Source organism: Octopus sinensis, linkage group LG16 (assembly GCF_006345805.1).
Source record: "Octopus sinensis linkage group LG16, ASM634580v1, whole genome shotgun sequence".
Lineage (NCBI taxonomy): Eukaryota > Metazoa > Mollusca > Cephalopoda > Octopoda > Octopodidae > Octopus > Octopus sinensis.
The window spans coordinates 9,667,213-9,691,941 of NC_043012.1; the positions used below are offsets into that span (position 1 = coordinate 9,667,213).

Genomic DNA, 24,729 nt, shown 5'->3' on the forward strand with positions numbered 1-24,729 from the left:
CTTATATATATATATACACACACCACACACACACACACACACACACACACATATATATATATATAAATATATATATATATATATATATATATATATATATATATACCGAGTCTCAATAAGCAAACCGTGAATCGTCAGCCAGGAAACTTTCTATTTATTCAACCGCTGTTCAAGAGATCAAATCAAATATGCTGACATCGTTTATCCACTTACAGTAAAGCTTCGTGACATCGAAATTTAACTTTTTCTGGTTTATGGTGCAGTGCGTAAAATGTATAAATCATTATATGCACACACACATACACACACAGACGGGCGCGTACATATTAACTTTAGCAGGACTGCTTGATGAAGCCGAGGGAGCCGAAATATCAAGAAAATTATCAACATTTTCCTGCGACGTAGATTGTAATCTCTTTTACATATATATATATATATATATATATGTATAATTTGACATATAAGCAATTAATATATATATATAAAAAATAAATAAATAAAAAATATATATATCCGTGCGTGTGTATATATGTCTTAGAGTGTCTATGCATACACGTACATACTGAGATCTACTATCGAATATACATATAAATGTCTGCAGTCGTGTACATGAATAATTCTGTTGACAACCTCTTTACGATGGTCTGTTAGGAAAAAAAAAACCAATATAGCAAAAATACAAAACAAAACAAAAACACTCAAAAACAATACAAAAGTGAAAACAAATAGAAGCAACAAAAAAGTTCTTAACTTAAACTGACTATAAATCTCTCACTCAATCGTATTCACCTCTCTGCCTCTACATTCTCGATCTTTCAAATTATCTTTCACTCCCCGAATTATTCCCACCCACGCTTGCGTAACAGCTAATTTTCTATCATTTCCCGCTTTCCTCCATTGTGTCCACGCTCTGCTGAACTAAAACAAAGAAAACTTATTTCATTTTTTTTATGAAGGAGAATCGGTCTAAAGTTCTGAAACGCTTCACTTAACGCTGCGCAAGTTTACGAAACTTTACTCATTACAAATAAATACATTTTTGTTTCGTTGTCGTTGCAGAAGACCACTAGTTAACTGAGATTCTGCTTGCGTGTATATTTTCACACTAAAAAACACATACACGCATATAGATATTCCATTTTAAGTGGTGAATTTCGCATAGGATTGTATACACGTTTACTCTTTTACTTGTTTCAGTCATTCGACTGTGGCCATGCAATGTCACCTCCTTTAGTCGAGCAAGTCGACCCCATGACTTATTCTTTGTATTTATTCTATCGGTCACTTTTGCCGAACAGCTATGTTACGGGGATGTAAACACACCAGCATCGGTTGTCAAACGATGTTGGGGGGTACAAACACAGACACAAACATATACACACACGTACATATATATACGACGGGCTTCTTACAGTTTCCGTCTACCAAATCCACTGAAAGGCTTTGGTCGGCCCGAGGCTATAGTAGAAGACACTTGCTCAAAGTGCCACGCAGTAGGACTGAATCCAGTACCATGTGGTTGGTAAGCAAGCTACTTACCACACAGCCACTCCTAAGCCTATAAATAAAAATATGGAACGTTTCGCGAATTTGTGTGTCATCTTTGCGTAGGGGTCATGGTACTCTTCTCTGTATCGTTCCAATTTAGAATATGTACCGTCGTAGCTAGTACAGATTGTGTGTAGCTATGTACAAACACATACACAATTATGTGTGTTAGTGTGTATAATAATAATTATCATAATTATATTCGCTTATGAAAGACATACACAGCAGAAATAATCTGAGAAAATGACTTTTAGACGGCACATAAAACCAGACCAGTAAGCTACTAATGACGTAATCGGACCGTAAGACGCATGTGTTTCGACGTTATTGCACCTCGTTAGTTATGTAGACGTCCTTCATAGTCATTAGGAACAGGTTGTTTTATATGAGAAAAGGAAATGGTACATTTACTAATGTGTGTGCAAAACCTTTGCCAAGCTGGCATGAATTAATTACTGTATATATCTATGTGTGTTTGTGTATGTGTATGTATGTGTGTGTGTTTGTGCGTGTATTTATGTGTGTGTATGTATGCGGTGTGTCTATGCATCTACGTATAAAGTATATCTATATATCTACATGTGTGTGTGTGTATAAATCTACGCACACACCTATTCATTATGAATGTACATGTCATTACTATATTGTAGTGATTCTTCCATTCTCACAATTTCCTGCCGTTCCTTCTGTTTCCCGTTGTCTTTGGCAGTCCTGACTTTCCTTTCATGACCTGTCAGATGACTAGTCTCTCTCGCTGCAGATCTGAATGACTTGGAGCATAGGTGACAGATAAAGTTTGTAACACTGAGCGCTTTCAACTTCATATGATACTCAGTAGATGGAATGACAAATGGTGTCACCCTAGAGAGACGTCATTAGATTATTGCGATAAACGCTTGTACAACACAAGTACCAATCTCTGAGTTTTCGCGAATTGTATCTAGTGAATGGCCAAAGCATGATGACCAGTAATTATGTGGTACCATAATGTGTCTCTCTCCAAGAAGGATGCTGTAAGGGAGCCCTCACTCCTGCTGGTTTTTTGCGTGCCCTGACACCAACCAAGGTCATTTATGTCTCCCAGCATTCAAATGGATTTTCCTCACACATGCTACTTAAAAATACATGGGACCCTCACAGGTGATATTACTCCAAGACAGAGCAAACATGGGAACGATAGTGGCAAAGAGATTCTACGCTCCTCAAATTATGAGTACTCCTGAGCCAGAACTCCACCAACAGAAGCAATTTAAAGTCATACGCAGGACGAACATATACCATACATACGTTCATGCATACATACATACATACATACATACATACATACATACATACATACATACATGCATACATACATACATACATACATGCATACATACATACATACATACATACATACATATATACATACATACATACATGCACACATACATACACACACATACATATACACATACATACATACACATATACATATACACATACATACATACATACACACTTACATACATACATACGTTCATGTATATATACATACGTACATACACACATACATACATACACACATGCATACATACAAACATGCATACATACATACATACATAAATACATACATACATACATACGTACATACATACGTACATACACACATGCATACATACACACATGCATACATACACACATCCATACATACAAACATGCAAACATACATACATACAAACATGCATACATACATACATGTATACATACATACATACATACATACATACATACATACATACATACATACATACATACATACGTACATACATACATAAGCTGACCTGATTTTATCCAGGGCCACAATCTCATATCAACAGTTGGACTACTTGATAGTCCGCTTGATGAGATCCTAACTATTGATGCCAAAACCCGGAAGATACTGAACATCACAAATAATTTTCACATCAAGGGCTAATTAGACCGCTCCTCTCTAAAACGAAAACAATCTATCCAGCCTGCCTTTCAATATCATATCATACCCCTTCGTCGATATTGTTTAATCACCAAGTGTCGAAGTACATCCCCTCATCAAGTTTGCATACTCAAAGCAGATGGTATCATGAGATTTGGAATGCAGCAACTCGAGAAACATTTTTTTGTATGATAACCTTGGATATAAACCCAAAGAAGATTATGACGACCGCAATGTAACATAAGATGAAAGGATAGATGGGCATCAGAACAAGACAGTACAAGTATGATGGTAACATTGATCATCTAAGCAGTCAATCATGGACCAACAATCGTATTACTAATTTTCATTTTGGAGAGCAGAAACATGAAATAGCAATCAAATTCCTGAAGCACACAAAAAGGAGAAAGACGCAGGGAAAACACAAAAATTTCATCATGTTAATATCTACTGATGCGACATGATATTGTTGCCAAAGTACTATACAGGGAGATGCATAGGATATACAATCCTAGGGATAAATAGATAAGAATCTACTGTAGGGGAGAAACTTTAGCCAATTATAATATGATAGACATATTATAAAGTGTGACATCATTTAGCATTCGGTCTACTGGGTATCATATGAAGATTGAAGAGTAGCGACGTGTGCAGGCTTAACTAGTTGAAAGCGCTCAGTGTTACAACCTTTATCTGTCACCTATGCTCCAATTATTATTATTATTATTATTATTATTATTATTATTAAAATGCGAGAATACTTGTGGAATGTCTCCGTGTAAACCTCAATAAAATGCAAGCGTAACAGACAATGCACATTAGTGTAATTTATTGACCTGGCGGATGTCAACATTAAGCTAAAGATCAACGAAAAGTAAAATACATACGCTGAAATTATGAGCTACTCAAATCGAATTACAAGTTTGGGTTTATGCATGTGATTATTGGGGCACCGGGATATGTAGCAATCTCACTAAGCACCGATCTTGGCTTCTCAAATTCAGGCTTCTCAAAACCAGTTAGAAGGAGGCTAATTACAAGATTACAGATCTGTTAAAGTTTGTAAAACTTTTATGTGTGCTTGTCTAGATATGGCACTATATGCACGGGATGTATATTTCTTTTACTCTTTTACTTGCTTCAGTCATTTTGACTGTGGCCATGCTGGAGCACCGCCTTTTACGAGCAAATCGACTCCAGGACTTATTCTTTGTAAGCCTAGTATTTATTCTATCGGGCTCTGTTGCCGAACCGCTAAGTTACGGGGACGTAAACACACCAAACGATGTTGGGTGGGTGGGGGCAAACACAGAGACACAAACCCACACAAATACATACATATATATACATATATACGACGAACTTCTTTCAGTTTCTGTCTACAAAATCCACTCGTGAGGCTTTGGTCGGCCCGATACTATGCTAGAAGACAGTTGCACAAGATGCCACGCAGTGGGCCTGAACCCGGAACTATGTGGTTGGTAAGCGAGCTACGTACCATACAGCCACTGCAAAACCGCTAATACAATATTGCACATATAAATACAAAAATGCAGCAATAGCTAGTTGACGTTCTATAAAATTCTAATGAAGGAAACTTGGATCTAGATTAAAAGCTTTCTCTATTGGCCAATATTCTAGAAATAAACCTGAACAACTTACATACGTAGACAATCAGTAGTAGGTTTAACTGGGTGCATTTACTTGTAATATTCCCTGATTGGACGTTATAACATTGCTATAATGTTTCCGTGATTGTTGCTTTCTCTTAAACGAGTTGTTCCAAATCTCACCACGAAACTTAAAGACGAAGATTAATGTTTTTCTGTGACTCTTATTTATGAATAGTAATTACTTATTTCAGAGAATGAAAACCAAGAACTCAGAAATAAGATTCCGTTAACAATTTATTGTGAAACTCGCAATTTTAAAAAAAATGAGCTTAAAATAGTTTTATGTTGGCAGTGTTTTTCTTAGAATACGAGCTGTGCTCCTAAAGCATTTTCATAGTTCTGTTACTTTTGAGTTTTCTGTTATTTGATCAAAGTACATAAGAACACCTTTTGATATTATCCTCAAAGCTCCGATGATCAAGGCACAGCTTCTTATTCCAATTGATATTTTTTTAACCAAATCCAATATTTTCTGCTACGTATATCACCAGTGGTTTATTATTATTAAGGCGGCGAGCTGACAGAATAGTTAGCGCGATGGACGAAATGCTTTTCGCTTCTAAGTTCAAATTCCGCCGAGGTCGGCTTTACCTTTTAACGTTTTGGGGAGAAGATATGTACCAGTTCAACACTGGAGTCGATGTAATTGACGTAATCCACCGCCAAAATTGCTACCCTTGTGGCAAAATATGAAACCATTATTATTATTTGATGCAAAATCAGCTGTTTTGCTGGGTATGATGGAACGTGTCAGCTGTCCACGGCCAAATGACTAGGGTGACATTTGTTTACTCATCATGCTCCAAGAACCCTGCGAAGAATTTTTGCAGTTCCAAATAATGCTGATTTTTGTAGGTGTCTTACCTTGGCATTTGTACCAATCTTTTTTTGAGCCATGATGGTAGTTGAGTACTGATACTTCGGAGTGCACCAATTACTAATGGTACCACGCCTACTCCCCTCTTTCACCACAACTTTTGTATTTCCCATTTAAAATCGTCATATTTGTTCAGTTTTTCTTCTTTCTCTTTGATCCTGTTGTCACCGGGACACTATTATTATTACTATTATTATTATTATTATTATTATTATTATTATTATTATTATTATTATTATTATTATTATTATTATCAGAACAAAGCTCAGGTTTGGTCTCATTTTGGTAGGATTGATGCGGGTAGCGGGTTACTACCTGCAACCTTAGGTATTCACACAATTTCGGCAGTCTTTCGAGTGCTTAGAAACCTCATGATAAGTCTTACTGTCCCTAAGGGACACACTTTCTGTTGGAGCTCTCCCGGGCATTCTATTTCAATATCCTTCAGCCATTTGTCTCTATCTTGGCTTACTATTCCCAACAGGACGCACCAATTATTATTATTGTTACTACTACTACTACTGTCATCCTCACCATCATCGACGTCATTGTTATTATTATTATTATTATTATTATTATTATTATTATTATTATTGTTATTGTTATTATTATCATTATTGTTATTATTTTATTTTTATTATTATTATTATTATTAATTTTTTTACCTCCTTTGGGAAATGCAGCGATACTTTTTCTTAACCAGATACGTCTTTGGGAATACGCATACAAGTTTTCCGAGTGAACAAGAGCTTCTATATTTAGAATGAATTTTTAAGAGTCAACGAATATTGTCAAGTTTATTGATTCTTGTATTTTCATTTCATAAAACGTTCTTATATCTACCTCGGTATGCAATTTATCAATGTCGTCATTACATTTACGCTTTTCTATGGTTTACTTTCTGCAAATTATGAACAAGGTGATAATCATACGTCTTATGATTAACTGCCATAAAATTATTTCACTTGCTAGTTAAGAGTATTCCTTTAGTTTTTCTTCAGCGCCCTTCTGCACAATATAATATTATAATCATTCGATACTGTTATGTCGATAATTTATACGCTATTGTCACAGAGAACGATGTCAGGTTTATTATTATGTTTAATCCCCAAATCATCTTTATGTCTTTTCAACATTTATGATAAATTTTTAATACTTTTTGTAAATGGTTATTGTTATTTCTGAAATTTAGAATAAAGTTACCCACAGAAAAAAAAGATTGCTTATTGTTGATACGTTTGTAATTTGATTCAACAGATTTTGCAATGTTCTATTTTAACATGATATTAGTGATGCACTTTCTATCAAGGCTGCCTTATGTTTGAGTATAATTTACATCAACATTATTCAGGAGTGTGCCTGGCTATCGGACGGTCTTCAGAAATCAATTCATGCCTTATTAAATTTTGATGTTCCCTTCTTATTGTTTTCTACAACAGGTCGGTTCACCAGTGACTGAACATAACAGTCCAACATTTGTTTCCTGCATAATTTCTAGTTCTCAAAGAATGCCATTCTACTCTCCGTGAGTTGCCAGCCTCCTGATGAGAATTTGAAGAATGGATGTTAGGGCTTGTTGGGTTGTTTTAATTGATGTTATTTCCTTCTTCACAAAATTTGTGACTTTGGTCTACTAAATACTCACTCCATGGAATGCTGATGAAACGCGTACGTTAGCAGCTTGTAGTTGCTCCAGCCAGAAACTAAGGGCAACACCACTGCCATCGATTTTCAACTGCTTGATGTTGAGTTTCTTATTTCTTATTTCAGTGTTAAGATTTTTAAGGGTTAAACCCCCTCTAGAATATTTTATTATTCATCTCATACCTTTTCACTGAAACAAGCGCTCCTCTTATGATATAAAATCAGATTTTTTTCCATAATAAAACTGTAATTAAATAGATGAAGTCTTTTAGTCAGCTGATGTCTGTGTATTTTTTTCCGTAGATAGAATGCCGCTGGACTTATTATTATATTTATTTATACATTCACAAAACTGTTTGTGCGCGTATGTGTATGTAGGTGTGAGAGTGTGTGTGAGTGATTATGTGTGTGCGTATAGGTGTGTTCTATGTTGGACAGATATTTACATTAATTCATGGCCATCAAATGTATTATGTTCTCTTTTCTTTTACTTTATACATTTTCCGAGGCCCTGCTCAATGTTTACTCTCATTGATCTACTGAGATGTGTGCTTTTAATCTGTCTGTTGTAAAACGTGAGCTTGATCGAATATTTTAAAATAAACATTTCCTCGTGGACCTTTGAGATTTTCTTCATTGTTTGGGGTCTTTTAATGATTTCTTTAGGCCTATATTTTTATTTGTTGTGGGGACTTCTTTATGTCTTGTATGATGATTTCTGTTGCAGTTTCAGTGTGTTTAAGAGGTTCGATGTTGTTTATGAGTTCATATATGTTGACTTTTTTATGGTGTACATTTTTTGTTTTGCGTAAACTGTCAGCTTTCACGTCATGTTCTCGTTGGTTCGTATTAGGTTATCCTTTTATGTATAGTCAATAGTTTTTCGTTTATTCCCAGTGTATATTCTTCCTATAAATTCTTTTTATCTTGCTATTATTTATTAACTTACCCATATTGATATCAATTTTGCTTGATTTTACTCCTTTCTCAAAAATCATACGTCTCTGTTTTAGTCATCGCTGGTCTAAAATATAGTGTATCAGTTAAATATAACACTTCAGTGTATTGTTTGTGGCAGTAAATTTCCCTTTTAAAATCCATTTTCAATTATATTTTCTTGGTGGTATTAGCGATTCCGTATGTTAAGCGTTAACTATTTAACAGAGCAACATTTCTCAATCTCGCACACTCTGATTTAAAAAAAAAAATTGTTATCGCCATTCACTCCGTTACGATTTGCATTACCTGTACCGTGTTGGCTGGTCGTCTATCAGATACTAATTAATTATTCCATGGATATAATTGATTTGTATTCAAGGAAACTTAATATTATTTTCGATTTATCAAACATAAAAAAATATTATTGCGTTTGTTTTTCTGTTTCTGGGTCCAAGCATTCCCTTCAGATCGGTTCGTTCTTCTACTAAAAAGTTTGTTCCGTCCGGTTTCGTTCGACGGAGTTTTCTGATTATTTCAAATATGCATTTTCCATGTCTAATAAAGGCATATATAATGATGCTAATTAATTTCGTTCAGAATTTGGAGCATATTTCCCCCGTCCAAATCGGTAGATAACCCTTAACAGACAGTGGCTCTCATGGCTTCTCATCTTAACTGATTGGAAGTGTCATCATGTACATTGTTTTGTCTTGGTATAAACGATGGGCTACAGCAAATATTCTGCTCAATACCAAAGATTTGCTTGTCAGTTGTTTGACCTTAACCAGTTCACCATTTCCCTAAGTGGCTGACGATATGTGCATATCTGATCACAAGCAGTAGTAGTTTGGGAGCATCATAGCCGTATGTTGAAAGGAATTCTTGGAGGCTTCGATAATTCACCTTTGGAAACATGGGTGGTTCATTCAACATCCTTAAACAATCCTTATTCAGGGACGTTTTGAGCGGAATGGGCTACTCGACCAGAAATAAATTCTAACTGGGCCCCACCTGCAAGTTCATGCGTTTTTTATTTTGATATGAGATCACTATGTCGTGCACATATGGTTGTGATGCATGTGCCCGATGTACCCTTATCAGACGGGTAGTCATGATGGGCATACTGGGCTTCGTATATTTTACCCTAGTGTCACTTCGATGGCATGCACTGCTCTCCCACTAAATATCCTATTATTATTATTATTATTATTATTATTATTATATTATTATTATTATTATTATTATTATTATTATTATTATTATTATTATTATTATTATTATTATTATTATTATCATTCAGTAGTTTTATTTTTATAACGTGCTTTCACTTCACCACCGAGCGCAGCTCTGTGTGCCTTGGGTATGTGGTGTGATTTGTTGTGATGCTCTGATCGTCACTGTATTGAAAGTGTTCTGCGTAGGATGTGTGCAATGCTTAGTAGTGCAATTTTCTGTATGTTATATGTGTTTGTAAGTCCTGGTGTGTTTGTTATGTATTGTCTGAATATTTTTTTATCATGCCTATTATTATTATTATTATTATTATTATTATTATTATTATTATTATTATTATTACCTGCTTTCAGATGTTTTGTGGGAGATGATACTGCATTAACATGGAAAATCAGAGTTCACAATGTGTATACATGGTACATTTTTCTCACTTGTGGGAAGTGGAAAGGGATATTTTTTCTAACTGTCTGTGTTATAAGATTTGTTTGTTGCGTTGCTTTATATTTTGTGGGAATTGTATTATTTTGTTATCAATGCTTGTGCTATGTGTTTTCTGGAAATGGCAAGCGAAACTATAAACATCAGTGAAATCTTCCTCAAATTTTCCCATAAGATATTTCAAAATACCAGGAAGGGACATATTAGTTTTGTTAAACAATAACAAAACAGCAGCGAGTAGTGTCCGTCATTATGACGTCTCTTTTATTTCATGATCTGCTTCCACAGTAACACTAGTGTCATCTAAACCTCATTACAATAGCGATAAACAAGCTTTTGTCATTTCCAATTACCATAGTGACAGTAGGTTATACAGTCAAAACGAAACCTGTTTTACAGCAGAGATGGTTACGGCCGGAATGATTGATACGCAATCAAACTTGAACTTGGGGTTCACTAAAACAGCAAACCATTACAGCCATTATCGACGTCAGCGTTTTCCCATCATCTTTTAATCATCATCATCATAGTGAGGATAAACATCATCTCGACGATGACGATAACGATGGCAGTAATAAAGAGAATCATTATTAATATTAAATTACTGTATAATTTAGTTGTTGTTTCAAATTAATGGACACAAATTAAATATTTAAAGCACTTTGATGAAATATATATATATTTTTTTACAAACGATTACGGTTGTTGTAAAAATTGTAGTTTGAAACGACCAGAAAATTATTTTATTGAAATATATGCAAAAGTATCCATATGCTACCAATGTTTCATGTATTGAAATATAAATACAAAAAGAACCGTTAAAATGAAACTAGCTCATTTTCTGCCACTATTCAACAGCTTCAGACACATATAAACTACAGCAACATCTCTAGAGTATTATGATTAGAACACTATCCCTCTTATTTAATGCTGATTAACATAGATAATATAGACAACTAAATAGTTATAACGTTAATGACTCATTTGCAGTTGATTTCTTGATGAAAAATTATCATCAAATATCCAAGAAGCAATAATATTTGATATAGAATAATAAGCCATTTCGACTGAACACATTAAAAGCCGCATTGAGAAATCGAAAGAATGACAATAAATGAGTTATATATTGCGACTGTCATGAGATAGACTGCATCTGGCTACATAAATAATAGCCATGACTTCACTGCAAAATATGCTTGGCAACATATCAATAATTCGGTTTCTTAAACAATACTTGCAGGTTCTATGTAATAAACTGATGTGTCTATAGCACACTATCCAATTTTATGATATCAGAACAGAAACAATGTTGTAACAAATATCATTTCTGCAATGTCAATAATAATTTCAGTATTAGGTGGAAGTTAGGCTTCATCCATATCTACATGCACGCAAACGACAACCGCGATTTATTTAATAACCGCTTCATGAATATCTATCTCTGCATGAATATAGACAAAAGGCACTTTCTTAGAAGCTAAGTAATTGCTGTAAATTAACCATTAAGCGCTGGTTCATTACGCCGTTTAACTTAGAAAACCAGCAACCATTTTGGAAATAGTGCAGCTGTCATTATAACGAACGCTTAAAGCGACAATTGACGCACGGTTCAGAAAACAGTAAGCTTATGGTGTTTAGATGCTCCTGAAATATTCTTGCAGCGTATTTCGAGAGTTGAGTTTAGAATTTAAAAGATTGTAAATTGAATTATAGAAAGGTTTTTCTAATATAATGACGTTTAAAACAGTCATACGGTAAAATACTTTTCAGTGTGTAAAAAGGCCGGGGTAAACACCTTGCACTATTTATTCAGGCTCCTTCCGTTCTGAGTTCCTATCTCGACGATGTATAATTCATAAACTACAGTATTGCAAACAACAACAACAAAAACAACAACAACGACACATACTACTACTACTACTACTACTACTACTACTACTACTACTACTACTACTACTATTACTACTATTACTACTACTACTACTACTGCTGCTGCTGCTGCTGCTGCTGCTACTACTACTACTACTACTACTACTACTACTACTACTACTGCTGTTGCTGCTACTACTACTACTACTACTACTACTACTATTATTATTATTATTATTACTACTACTAAAATAATGAACACCCCTCCCCAAAATTACTGGCACAATGCCAGCAATTTCGGAAGCGGGGTGTTCAACTAGTACTTATTATATGGCTGTTACTTTATCAAGATTATCATGAGCCTTAAATATAAATGTCACAGAAAGTACGTAAGCATTCCCCCACCAAAAAAAGAATCAGTCAGTTTTCACAAGAGCAGTAGTAGTACTACGAATATTCCTATTGCTGTAAAGATCAATTGTTGATCAAGAAACCCTCACTCAAAGCCTTCAGAAAGAGAAAGAAGAATCTGCGAACAGAAGGCCTTTTACCAGTGACACAATTTCGTTGGCGTGAATCCCGGAAGCACCAATTATAAATATGGTAAAACTAGCAATACAAGAATACATGCATGTCACAAGTAAATGGCAAACACTTCTGCAGATGCACATAAAAGAGCGAATTCTGAGAACGAAATCCATTTTTCGTTGGAAGAGGGAAATTTCAATCGAAATATTTCTATTTACGTTTTATCGGTCGTGTGCTCAAAACATAACCCGACATATTGAAAAGGATTAGATTCGGATATCAATGCTGCGATAAGGCAATGAACTTAATCTCATATGACTTTATGTACTACACTGAAATTTGTAAACAACTAGATACAGATGAATAAGCAGTACGTGGATTTACGAAAGAACTGATAAGAGATTCAAACTGGAAGAAGTTACTTTGAAAAAGGCAAAGTTAATTAACAATATCACACTAGATAAAGTAATTGAGTTATCATATTTAGGCGAAGCTGATATAAGAATACTGAGTAATAATGAACAAGAGCGTGTAAATCACACACACATATAAGAAAATTTAGGAAAGAACTTTTAAATCTTAAAAGCGTGTGCAATTCAAAATTAAGGTAATACTGATCAAGTTGCACACCCTGCAATAACTCATGCTTTCGACATTCTCAAACTATTCCTAAAACAATAAGAGAAAATGTATGCAGAAGCTAAATAATAATATCTGCATTTAGAACACATAAACGAAAATCTGATATAGAATATACTCATCAGAAATACATGTGAGATCCTTCTAAAAGAAGAAAGCTATTATAAAGTATACACACCAGGGCTACAGAAGCAACCAGCGATGAATGATGGAAGTTAATCCAATTGTCTAAGAAATACGAACGAAATAAAAAATAGTTTTTCTATTTTGTAGGTAACTAAATAATATAAACCTGAAAGAGGTTGAAATGAGAAAGTGAGTTATGAGACGGAAAGAGAAACAACAGAATTTCAGTTTTATTTTTTATCGAAAATCTAATCTAAAATTGGGGCTATAAACTTTCATGCTAGCTCAATGGCGAGGAAAGCCTCTATGTCGGATATAAATTAAAAGTATTGAACAAAGGGAAGAGAGAAAGAACAGTCGCATAGGAATCTATCTCAGTTCAGAATGAATTCATTATTATTGCAAAGAAAAAAGTAAATTCTTCAGTTGAATCTCTGAAAGAAAATATTGGTGTAAATGATATTAAGTAAATGTAGAATATCGGTACGTTCGGAAGAAACAACTGTATTGCTTCTGGCTGCCCACCTTATTTTGTTAGCCAAGAAAATCTCTATCTACACTCATGACTGAGTTGAAAGAGTTCATGATATTGGAAGTTATATCAGCATCAAGAAATACCAATACGAAAGTGGTTGCAGAAACCAGCTCTACTATCATTGTAGATACCAACCAACACACACATAGGAAGATCAAGTCTAATTGAACACAATTTAGTATTATTCCTACATTCGATAAAGTATGCCTCATGGAAAGGTAGAAATTATTTAGATATAAATATTAAAAACAGCATTACTCAAAATTATTGCACAGAAAACAGAAATAGGTGGTGGTTTTTGGGTAGGTGATGACAAAAAACGTATAATAAATATATAACCGAACCCTAGGACTTACAAGTAGGCATTACATGCAGGGAGTGACAGTATATAACATTATACTTATGATATTGGGTTGTCCGGAAAGTTCGTGCCGATTTATATTAGATTACATTTCGGCTTATTTTAGAACATGTTTGAGTCCATAAAATGGGATTTGACTACACCTCCACTTAGAGCACAGTTTAAGCTATGTTTTCGTGGAAGAAGGTTTATGTTCCTATAATCTGTGTTAATTCTGTAATCCTTTAAAATGGAAGATAAGAAAGTTCATTTTCGGCACTTGATGCTTTTCTTTTTCCATAAAGGGGAAAATGCCTCACAAACAAGCAAAGATATATGCGCAGTTTACGGTGATGTTTCTTTATCCGAAAGAACTGTGCGGAAGTGGTTCGCAAGTTTCCGAGCTGGAGATTGTAGCCTTTTTGATAAAGAGCGATCAGGCAGACCATCCACTACAGTTGATGACCAAGTCAAGTCATTAATTGCTAATGATTCTTCCAGCTCCCCGCCTTATAACAGCGAAATAATTTTTATAAGATCTACTTTATGAATGGTACAAACCCTGACACATGGATGAGTAGAACTCTAGTATTCACAATTTTTCTCCAAAATATTAACACATTCAAGACATGTGAAAGTTGAGTGGATAACATGAAGCACTAATCTATAAAGTGTATAAAACAAAATACAACATTCAGTTTTCTGTAATATTTGAGATATCATTCTGTTGCTACTCAGTTTTGCGTAATGTCTGTAGGAGATTATGTTTTTAAGAAAGGTTACGATATTTATAAATGAAAAATATGTGGAGAAAACATCTGGGAAAGTATTTAATTTTAAGCAAATGAAATTTAAGGACAAAATAAAAATATGAAATTAGAAAATATTAAAGCATACTCTGAGACACATACACACACGCATAGGAACAGATATAACGCGCACGTATCATTAGACAAACATTCATACAATTATTCGATACGTAGATACAGAATGAGTTGAACATATATGCATACAGAGTTACACGTACAAACAGAGATCCATATACATTCAGACATCTAGATACAGATGTACAAATCCAAGAGAAGATAAATGGGGAAGAAAAACATAATCAAACGCACAACGTAAAGCATATATTATACAAACAAATTTCAACATGGTGGCACGTACACATAAAAACATAATGACGTTCAAATAACATAAATGTAGATATACACATATCCGATTCAATAAATTAAAGTATACCACTGCTAAAAAGAAATCCAAAATAAAGAAGTAAAAACAACGTTGAATTAGTGAGGGGAAATTATAATAGAAGAATTTTGAATTAGGATGCAATTCCAGATACACAATCTTTTAGATGCGTGGGAGGTGAAATAACAGAATGCATTCAAACAGTAAAACATGGGGTAAAAGAATGGTGTAGAGTGAATCATAAAAAGCATTTTTCCCAGCAAAATAACCAAGCGTTCTCAAGAAATTTCAAATTTTTGATTTTGGGGGAATTTTCAGAGAAATATTAAAACCTCTAGGTGAATTTTTCGAATTATGGAAGAATCTAAACGCTAATCAGTGACAAGAATAAAATTTGTAATCATTAATTTGTTTTGATGTTCCCCTTTCAAAACTAATTAGCTACTGAAAATTAATAAATTAATAAATGTGCATTTTGATGTGCAACGCTTCTGTCGTGCATAAATTATACAAAAGAGAACCTCTTAAATATGGCTTTGAGAAACTGACTATTGACCAATCGATTTAAACTTTCATGAGCCGTTTATCTTCAAAGTTCCTGAATACACTAACAATAAAATGGAGATTCGCTTCTCTTCGTGTCCGAAGGAATGAAACGTATTGTTTGTAACTTCTGAAAGAATGCTTCTAAGAAGTTCAAAGAAAATTTTATTTTCTCGTAGAGAATCATAAATTTATTATATTCTGTTTGAAGATGTTACCATAGCTGTCAAAATCCTCTTGATAAGGAATTTATCTTTGAGTGGAGAGCACTTAACATAGGTTTAAAATTTTAGCACAAGGCCAGCAGGTTTAGGGGTGAGATTAATCGGTTGAATCGACCCCAGTGTTGAACTGGTGATTCTTTGATCGACTGCGAAAGAATGAAAGGTAAAATCGACCTTGGCAGAATTCGTACTCAGAATTTATAGACGGACGAAATGCCATTAAGCATTTTGCCTGGCGTACTAACGGGTCTGCTACCTCACCGAACAGGACCTAATATTAATGGAATTCAAATGTGATAGAGTATTTGGCGTAGATAGAATATGTTGTCAGAGATATTTTCGTTGACTCTAAACACAAAATTTAACTTAATGATGCGAATGTAATTAATGCTAATAGACTTTTTGTCGAAGACTTTGTGGGACTGGTAACGGATTACAAAATGCTTCTCTATGCAGTTAGGAAAAAGTCTTTACTGTACAGATCACCACATTCAGTCTGAAAGGAAGATTATTTTACTAAATTAATCTACGCTTGCGCAACAATTATTTATACTAGTTATTAGGATGAGGTTTATATTAGGTTTTTGTCATAGGAACCAATCTTTTTAGGAGATTACTCTAATAACACTGAACATGGTTAAAGCATTCGTAGTAATATTAGAGATAATAATACAAATATGATTAAGTAAAGTTTTCCTGGTGTTATGGGGAGGATTAGAATGGTTGTTTATAAGCAGTTTTCTCAGTCAGTGTCCTATAATATATTTATCAGTGTCGAATATATTAGCCAAATGTGTGTGTGTGTGTGTGTGTGTGTGTGTGTGTGTGTGTGTGTGGTGTGTGTGTGTGTGTGTGTGTGTGTGTGTGTGTTAGTATGGATAAATTATTGTGTAGGTTCCAGAACGGAGATAGTCCACGTGAGAAAAATAAGACACAGAAACGATTATTTTGCCCTGAAATTTTAGAAGATCCCCCTATTCCAATTAACCAGCCTCAAGCAAATTTTAACAGACTTAATGGTTGATAATACACTCAATTTTTGCTTAAACAATACGGTCCTTGAATATAGAAATTCCTTGATCTCATTTCTGCACACGTACCAGAACAACTACTCCATGCAAAACCACAGTCTGCATACAATGTCCTCTGTAGAATTTATTTCGGACTAGTAACATTCTTTGTGGCATAAGGTTGGACTTTGTCCATTGTCCCTCCCTTTAATAACTCTGGAAGCTGCTTCGTAGTTCATACCTAGTTTTGACGCCACTTATTGTCAGTAAAGTGTAAAATGTAAAAGTTGACGTTCCCTCGGTCATATTGCTCTTTTGTCAAACCCGTGTGCAATGCCTAAGCATATTCCAGGTGTCTGATACTGAAACATGACGTACGTCTGAATCTGGACTTAGGTTTAGAAATACAAGCTACAGAAAGAGATGCATAATGAACGGTGATCTTTGAAGGAATATTCCTACTCATCGCACATTCAGGTCATGTTCGCACATCATAAATCAGTTAATGACTGTCTTTTGAAGAAAACCAAAACAACAGAAGTCCCAGTATAGTTAACTACGGTCTGGTATCAAGTACGATAGGCTGCAATAATAGACAATAAACGCCACATAATCAACTCTTCCGCAATAGTTTCTTATTACACTTTTCTAGGTTATGTCTTTCAGCTATCTTCACAGGATACTTCAGTTTTAGTGTCGGTAACATTGCTGAGATATCCGAATGCATGGTGCTTTAGCCGTCACCACATGCCAACACAGTCCTCTCGTATCCCACTTGGAGCAGAATGTGCCTTAGCACATTTAACATTTGCAGTAAGCTGGAGTCTAAATGTGCGCAAGGATTAAAAGGTGACATGTCTGGCGGAAAGCTCGCATAGAGACGGCTGCATGAACTGACCACGTTTTGCCGATGAGCCATCCAATCGCTGAAATCGGAACTGAAACTGCCTCCATTAAAAACAGTTACCAAGTAGCCATGGTGACAGCTGCCATTTACTTCAGGTTGAACTAAACAAAGAACAGCTTTAACTTAACCACATTTCTGATCAACCATCTCTATAAAGACATATTGGCTGTCTTGCATATTTCTTTCCTGGAACTGCATTTGTCTATTCATTACCATCAGCTATGTGGAGGCGCAATGGCCCAGTGGTTAGGGCAGCGGACTCGCGGTCATAGGATCGCGGTTTCGATTCCCAGACCGGGCGTTTGTGAGTGTCTATTGAGCGAAAACACCTAAAGCTCCACGAGGCTCCGGCAGGGATGGTGGTGATCCCTGCTGTACTCTTTCAACACAACTTTCTCTCATTCTTACTTCCTGTTTCTGTTGTACCTGTATTTCAAGGGGCCGGCCTTGTCACTCTCTGTGTCACGCTGAATATCCCCGAGAACTACGTTAAGGGTACACGTGTCTGTGGAGTGCTCAGCCACTTACACGTTAATTTCACGAGCAGGCTGTTCCGTTGATTCGGATTAACAGGAACCCTCGTCGTCGTAACCGACGGAGTGCTTCCTACTACCATCAGCTATACCGAGGGACACCCACCGACCGGATTATCTTCTCCTTGGTCAAAGGTTTCTTTACGTAAAAGCATCGGAAACCCACATCCTCCTAACCTCCGCCGTTACTTCTTCTTTCGTTTTTCGTCTTTAGCGCTGTTACTCTTTACTCTTTTAGTCTTTTACTTGTTTCAGTCATTTTGACTGCGGCCATGCTGGAGCACCGCCTTTAGTCGAGCAACTCGACCCCGGGACTTATTCTTTTTGTAAGCCCAGTACTTATTCTATCGGTCTCTTTTTGCCGAGCCGCTAAGTGACGGAGGACGTAAACACACCAGTATTGGTTGTCAAGCAATGCTAGGGGAACAAACACAGACACACAAACACACACACACACACACACACACACACACACACACACACACACACACATATATATATATATATACGACAGGCTTGTTTCAGTTTCCGTCTACCAAATCCATTCACAAGGCATTGGTCGGCCCGGGGTTATAGCAAAAGACACTTGCCCAAGATGCCACACAGCGGGACCGAACCCGGAACCATGTGGTTGGTTAGCAAGCTACTTACCACACAGCCACTCCTGCGCCTGTTATTATTTGTTGCATTCTTGTTGTCGATGATGCTGGTATCGTTTGCTTTATTCACCTTTTCGCTGACCTTCTCCATATTTTGTTGCTGGCCTCGTTAGAAACGACATTGTGATTTTTTCTCGCCCTCTAACCGATCATTTTATTCTTCTTACATTTCGTGTGTGCTTTTGTGCCACCGTTACTGGTATCCTATTGTTGCGGCTGCTATTTCTGTTTTTCTTTTTCTTTCCTAATATCATTGCTGATTATGCCGTATTTCATTTATCCAAACTACTATGTTGAAACATGTTATCACTAAGATTTATTCCAGTCAGAAACTAACAGCTTTCGTCATTTTTTTTATTACATTCTTCACTCAAAGAAAACTTCAGAAAAGCCAGTTCATCGACGCAGATAAGCAGTACAGCATCTGTCATGGCTGCCTCTCATTCATCGTTTAGCTTCAAAAGTAAACATTCTTGTTGACATCGGGGAACAAAATGTTTATCAGAGAAAAATAATTGTTTTACTCGCTCTTTCGCCTTGGTGCTAGTGAAGATTCGGTATAAAGGATCAAAAGATCTAGGATATAACAGGGATAACGATGATGATGATGATGATGATGATGATGATGATGATGATAAGAGGAGCGGGAGAGGGAGAACGGGGAAGAAAATATTGATGAGGATGAGGATAGTAATAATGACAGTGGTAGCAGTGGTGAAAATAGTAGTAGTAGTAGTAGTAGTAGTAGTAGTAGTAGTAGAAGTAGTAGTAGTAGTAGCAGTAGCAGCAGCAGCAGTAGCGGTGGGCTTTTTTTTCCCGATAGATAACTTCATTTCATTGCTTAGAAAAGAATATGGATTCATCTCAATGCAATACTTTGGAAAGAAATCGAAAGAATGGCAGGAATGTTGAATTCTAACTGAAATAATCCATACATACATACACACACACACACACACACACACACACACACGCACACACACACACATACACAAACACTCACATTAATCTCCAAATACATATTCCATTTCAACACACATGCGTCGACCATTTTCTTTATGCTGCGTCCTTAAAAAAAAACAGACATTCTAATGCATCCTTGTGCACATATGCGCCTTCAGCTCCCTAGAACGCCCCTCATAAAACGGCTTTTCCCTTGGTTTCTAACACTTCAACTACTTCCTGCCCTTCTTTTTCATACACCTTCACTATTCCTCTCTCTCTTTCTCTCCCTATCCATATATTTAATCCATTTCTATTCTTCCCCATGAAAAACTAACACCTGAAATATTAAGTATCTTTATATGAATACATACGATCGACAAAATAATGCCATATTTGAAAACTTAGTTATTTGTGGTGTTCCTTCAAAAATTTAGTGACCCTCCCACACACACATACACATACAAATTAGTATAAGGATACTATATTATTGCCTTTTGTATTGCAAATGTTTTCCTTACTGATCAATTAGTTCGTCACTATGCTTATAAACAATAATTTCAGCATCTCTGAGACCCTACATAACTTTTCTTAAAACAGAAGGCGAATTTTCCTTTAGAAAAACAGGCAGATTGGAGGGATTACAACCGTGTTTCGTGGTCTGCTACCACAACAGCTCCTTTATAGGGTCCAGTTAGCTCAAGACATCATCAGGAGGAACCACGTCCGGTTTCGGCCCCTACTCCTCTACCGTTTTGACGTTCCCTCCCCCACTTTCGGAGGTGTTTTCAGCTCTGGTGTTGGGTGCATGTCCTCTTTCCTCTTCTTTCTTCTGTTCCCTGGCCTCTTAGATGTAGCGTCAACGAGTGTCAGCGGGCGAATGACTGTCTTGCCAATTTTTCCCTGTAAATACCTGCTGCCAGACTCCAGCAGGCAGCCACAGCAAGTTGTCACGTGACACTGTCTCAACTTTAACTGACCAATGAAAGCGCGTAGTCTTAGCCCACGCATTCCCTAAACGACCGTCACCTGTCAGTCAGCGAAGCTAATTCAGTGTCAGCTTGTCTCACCTAGTGATGTTATTTCCCGCCGGCATGTTATGACTTTCAAGCCATTTTTGGTCTTCCCGCTTCAGCCATATATAGAAGCTGGCATTTCGACCGCCTCCTGAACTTTCCTTATTAGTTTTCGCAGCTCGGAGCTAGAAAAAACAAATCTTCTTGTGAATAGCGTTGTCATTTTCCTTTCACTGAAGCCTCTAGCCCCCACTGCCAGGTGATAATACTCGACATTCCATCCCTGTTCTCTGCACTCCTCGATTAGGGTTAAAAGGGTTAATGCAGTTAAAAAGACTCCTACGAATTCATTGCTGGAATGATTTTAATAATAGGGCTACTCAGTTAGAGCCAGCTTGGATTAAACTACAATAGAAACAATAACAACAACATCAACAACAATGAAAGCAGTGGAGGAAGAAACACTAACAGAGCGCAATAAAACAACAAACACTAACGGAGCAGAGGTATTTATTTCTAGAGAAAAATACTACCACGTAGAATCATATTGATGCGAGAAGGAATGCGTTTACACGTGGTGATTAATTAACCATAGTGAAAATCATTTGCAATACACATTATATTGACAAAATCCGGCTCAATTTCCGTAATTATAGTAACACACAGAACACCAGAACTTACAAATATATATAACATACAGCAAATTGTATTACTGGGCACTGCACACATCCTAGGTAAAAAAAAAGTTCAATACAGTAACCATAAGAGCATCACAGCACTCCACATTACATACCCAAGGCACACAGAGTGAGACAAGCTGACACCGAATTAGTTTCGCTGACTGACAGGTGACGGTCGTTTAGGGAATGCGTGGTCTAAGACTACGCGCCTTCATCTGAATTGAAGTGAAAGCACGCTATAAAAATAAAACTACTGAATGATAATAATAATAATAATAATAATAATAATAGTAATAATAATAATAATTCCATACAATAACCATCAGAGCATCACTACAAATCACAGCACATACCCAAGGCACACAGAGCTGCGCTCGGTGTGAAGTGAAAGCACGATATAAAAATAAAACTACTGAATAATAATAACAATAATAATAATAATAATAATAATAATAATAATAATAATAATAATAATAATAATAATATAGATACACACATAATATGTGTGTGTATGTGTGTGTGTGTGTGTGTGTGTGTGTGTGTTCGTATATTGCCTCGGAGTACGTGGATTCTGTACCGTTGATTGTGAATCATTTTAATTCTTCCGTAACACTTTCACTACACTACACCTTTTCTTACCTCTTCTCTGTCATTCCTCTCTACACCTCCATTTCATCACCATGACCGACCTTCATTCTTTTGTGGAGCATCCTCCGTTTCCTCTTCGCTGGAATATTTCGTCTTTTCGACGAAGAGCCATGATCGAAACATCACTTCTCCACACTCATCTTTCCATCTAAAACTTTCACCGACCGTCAATCTAATATATTCCTTATTATGTGTTATCCTTTAGCATCCTTGTAATTCCATCGATTTCTTTACTGTTATTTCATTGATGTTAACGGATGTTTTTCTCTTGTTTTTTTCCCGAGCAATAAATTAACGATATCCATCGGGAAATAAAAACAAATACATCTCTAGGGCGAAGTTTGAAGTGGAAAATCGTACTTCCAATTTTTGCCCTATAATTACGAAAAACTCGAGTGTGTAAAACCCTGCATCGCAAGAAACGCAAGACAGCAGAAAATTTAAAACTATATATATAAACATTGCTAGAATAGGAAATGAAAACTTGTCATGGTCAACACCCGGAAGCTACCGGAAGTAAATCAGGTTGAGAGCTACGTGAAAAGTGTGAATCAATGTCTAGTCAATTAAGACGAAAAACAAATGAATATAATACACAAGTATCTCTGTTTTATTGCAGAATAATGTAATCAGCGCTAACAAATAATAGAATGTTTTTTCATTTCTGATTGAAAAAAAAAACAAGAAAAACCCATATATAACTCTATATCACGTGATCACGTGACCGACCAGACCATCAGATGTTGTTACACATCGCTGGTCACAATGCGTTCGCATTGATTTAGCCTTCGAATGACGCCACCCCGCTGGCTAAGCGAGCAGGCCAACAGAAGAAAGAGTAGGAGGAAGTGTGGTGAAAGAGTACAGCAGGGATCACCACCCCCTGCCGGAGCATCATGGAGCTTTTTAGGGGTTATCGCTCAATAAACACTCACAACGTCTTGTCTGGGAATCGAAACCGCAATCCTACGACCACGAGTCCTCTGCCCTAACCACTGGGCCATTGCACCTCCACATATAACTCTATATATGAATCAGAAATCAACTATGCCCACCAGACACAAATCTGATATTCTGACTTAGACATTCATCAAACTGGATGTATATTATAACCTACCTACGTTATACTGATATATCATCATGATCATCATGATCATGATTATCTTCATCGTCACCATCATCATCATCACCATTATGATTATGATTATTAAGGTGTTGAGCTAGCTCAATCGTTAGCGGGCCATATTCCCAGTGTACCACTGAGATTGATGGTATCAACTAATCCTCACCCCTCAAACTCTCTGGCCTTGTGCCAAAAGTTGAATCAATTATTATTAGCCGTGGTATTAGTGATAAACTTCTTTACTCAACCCGCAAGAACTGAAAATTTGGAGGAAGTGGTGGAGTCGATTATTTCAACGCCATTGTTTGGGGACAGAAAATTACATTAATGCCAGGGTTCAAATGGCACTTATTTTATCGATACCGAAGCAATGACAGGCAAAGTCCACCTCCATGGAATTTGAACTCATTACGTAAAGAAGCAACAAATGTCGCTAAGCGTTTCGTGCTTTGTGCTAACGATACTACTATGCTCCTGCTTTAATAATCATAAAAAAATTCTTTGTGCCATAGGAGTGGCTGTGTGGTAAGTAGCTTGTTTACCAACCACATGGTTCAGGGTTCAGTGCCACTGAGTGGCACCTTGGGCAAGTGTCTTCTACTATAGTCTCGGGCCGACCAAAGCCTTGTGAGTGGATTTGGTAGACGGAAATTGAAAGAAACCCGTCGTATATATGTATATATATATATATATATATGTATATATATATATACATGCGTGTGTGAGTTTGTGTGTCTGTGTTTGTCCCCCTAGCATTGCTTGACAACCGATGCTGGTGTGTTTATATCCCCGTTACTTAGCGGTTCGGCAAAAAGAGATCGATAGAATAAGTACTGGGCTTACAAAAAGAAATAGTCCCGGGATCGAGTTGCTCGATTAAAGGCGGTGCTCCAGCATGGCCGCAGTTAAA

At 36.2% G+C, this 24,729-nt stretch overlaps 1 protein-coding gene and 1 non-coding gene across 2 annotated transcripts in view; both read right to left on the bottom strand.

Moving 5' to 3' along the window:
* Nucleotides 1-24,729, bottom strand: part of LOC115220505 (G-protein coupled receptor 183-like) — a 217,301-nt gene that overhangs the window by 167,850 nt on the left and 24,722 nt on the right. The gene's annotated exons all lie outside the window — the stretch shown is intronic.
* On the bottom strand, nt 1,567-1,672 carry LOC115220650. The gene has a single exon (XR_003882577.1). It is a non-coding gene; the product is annotated as a U6 spliceosomal RNA (small nuclear RNA).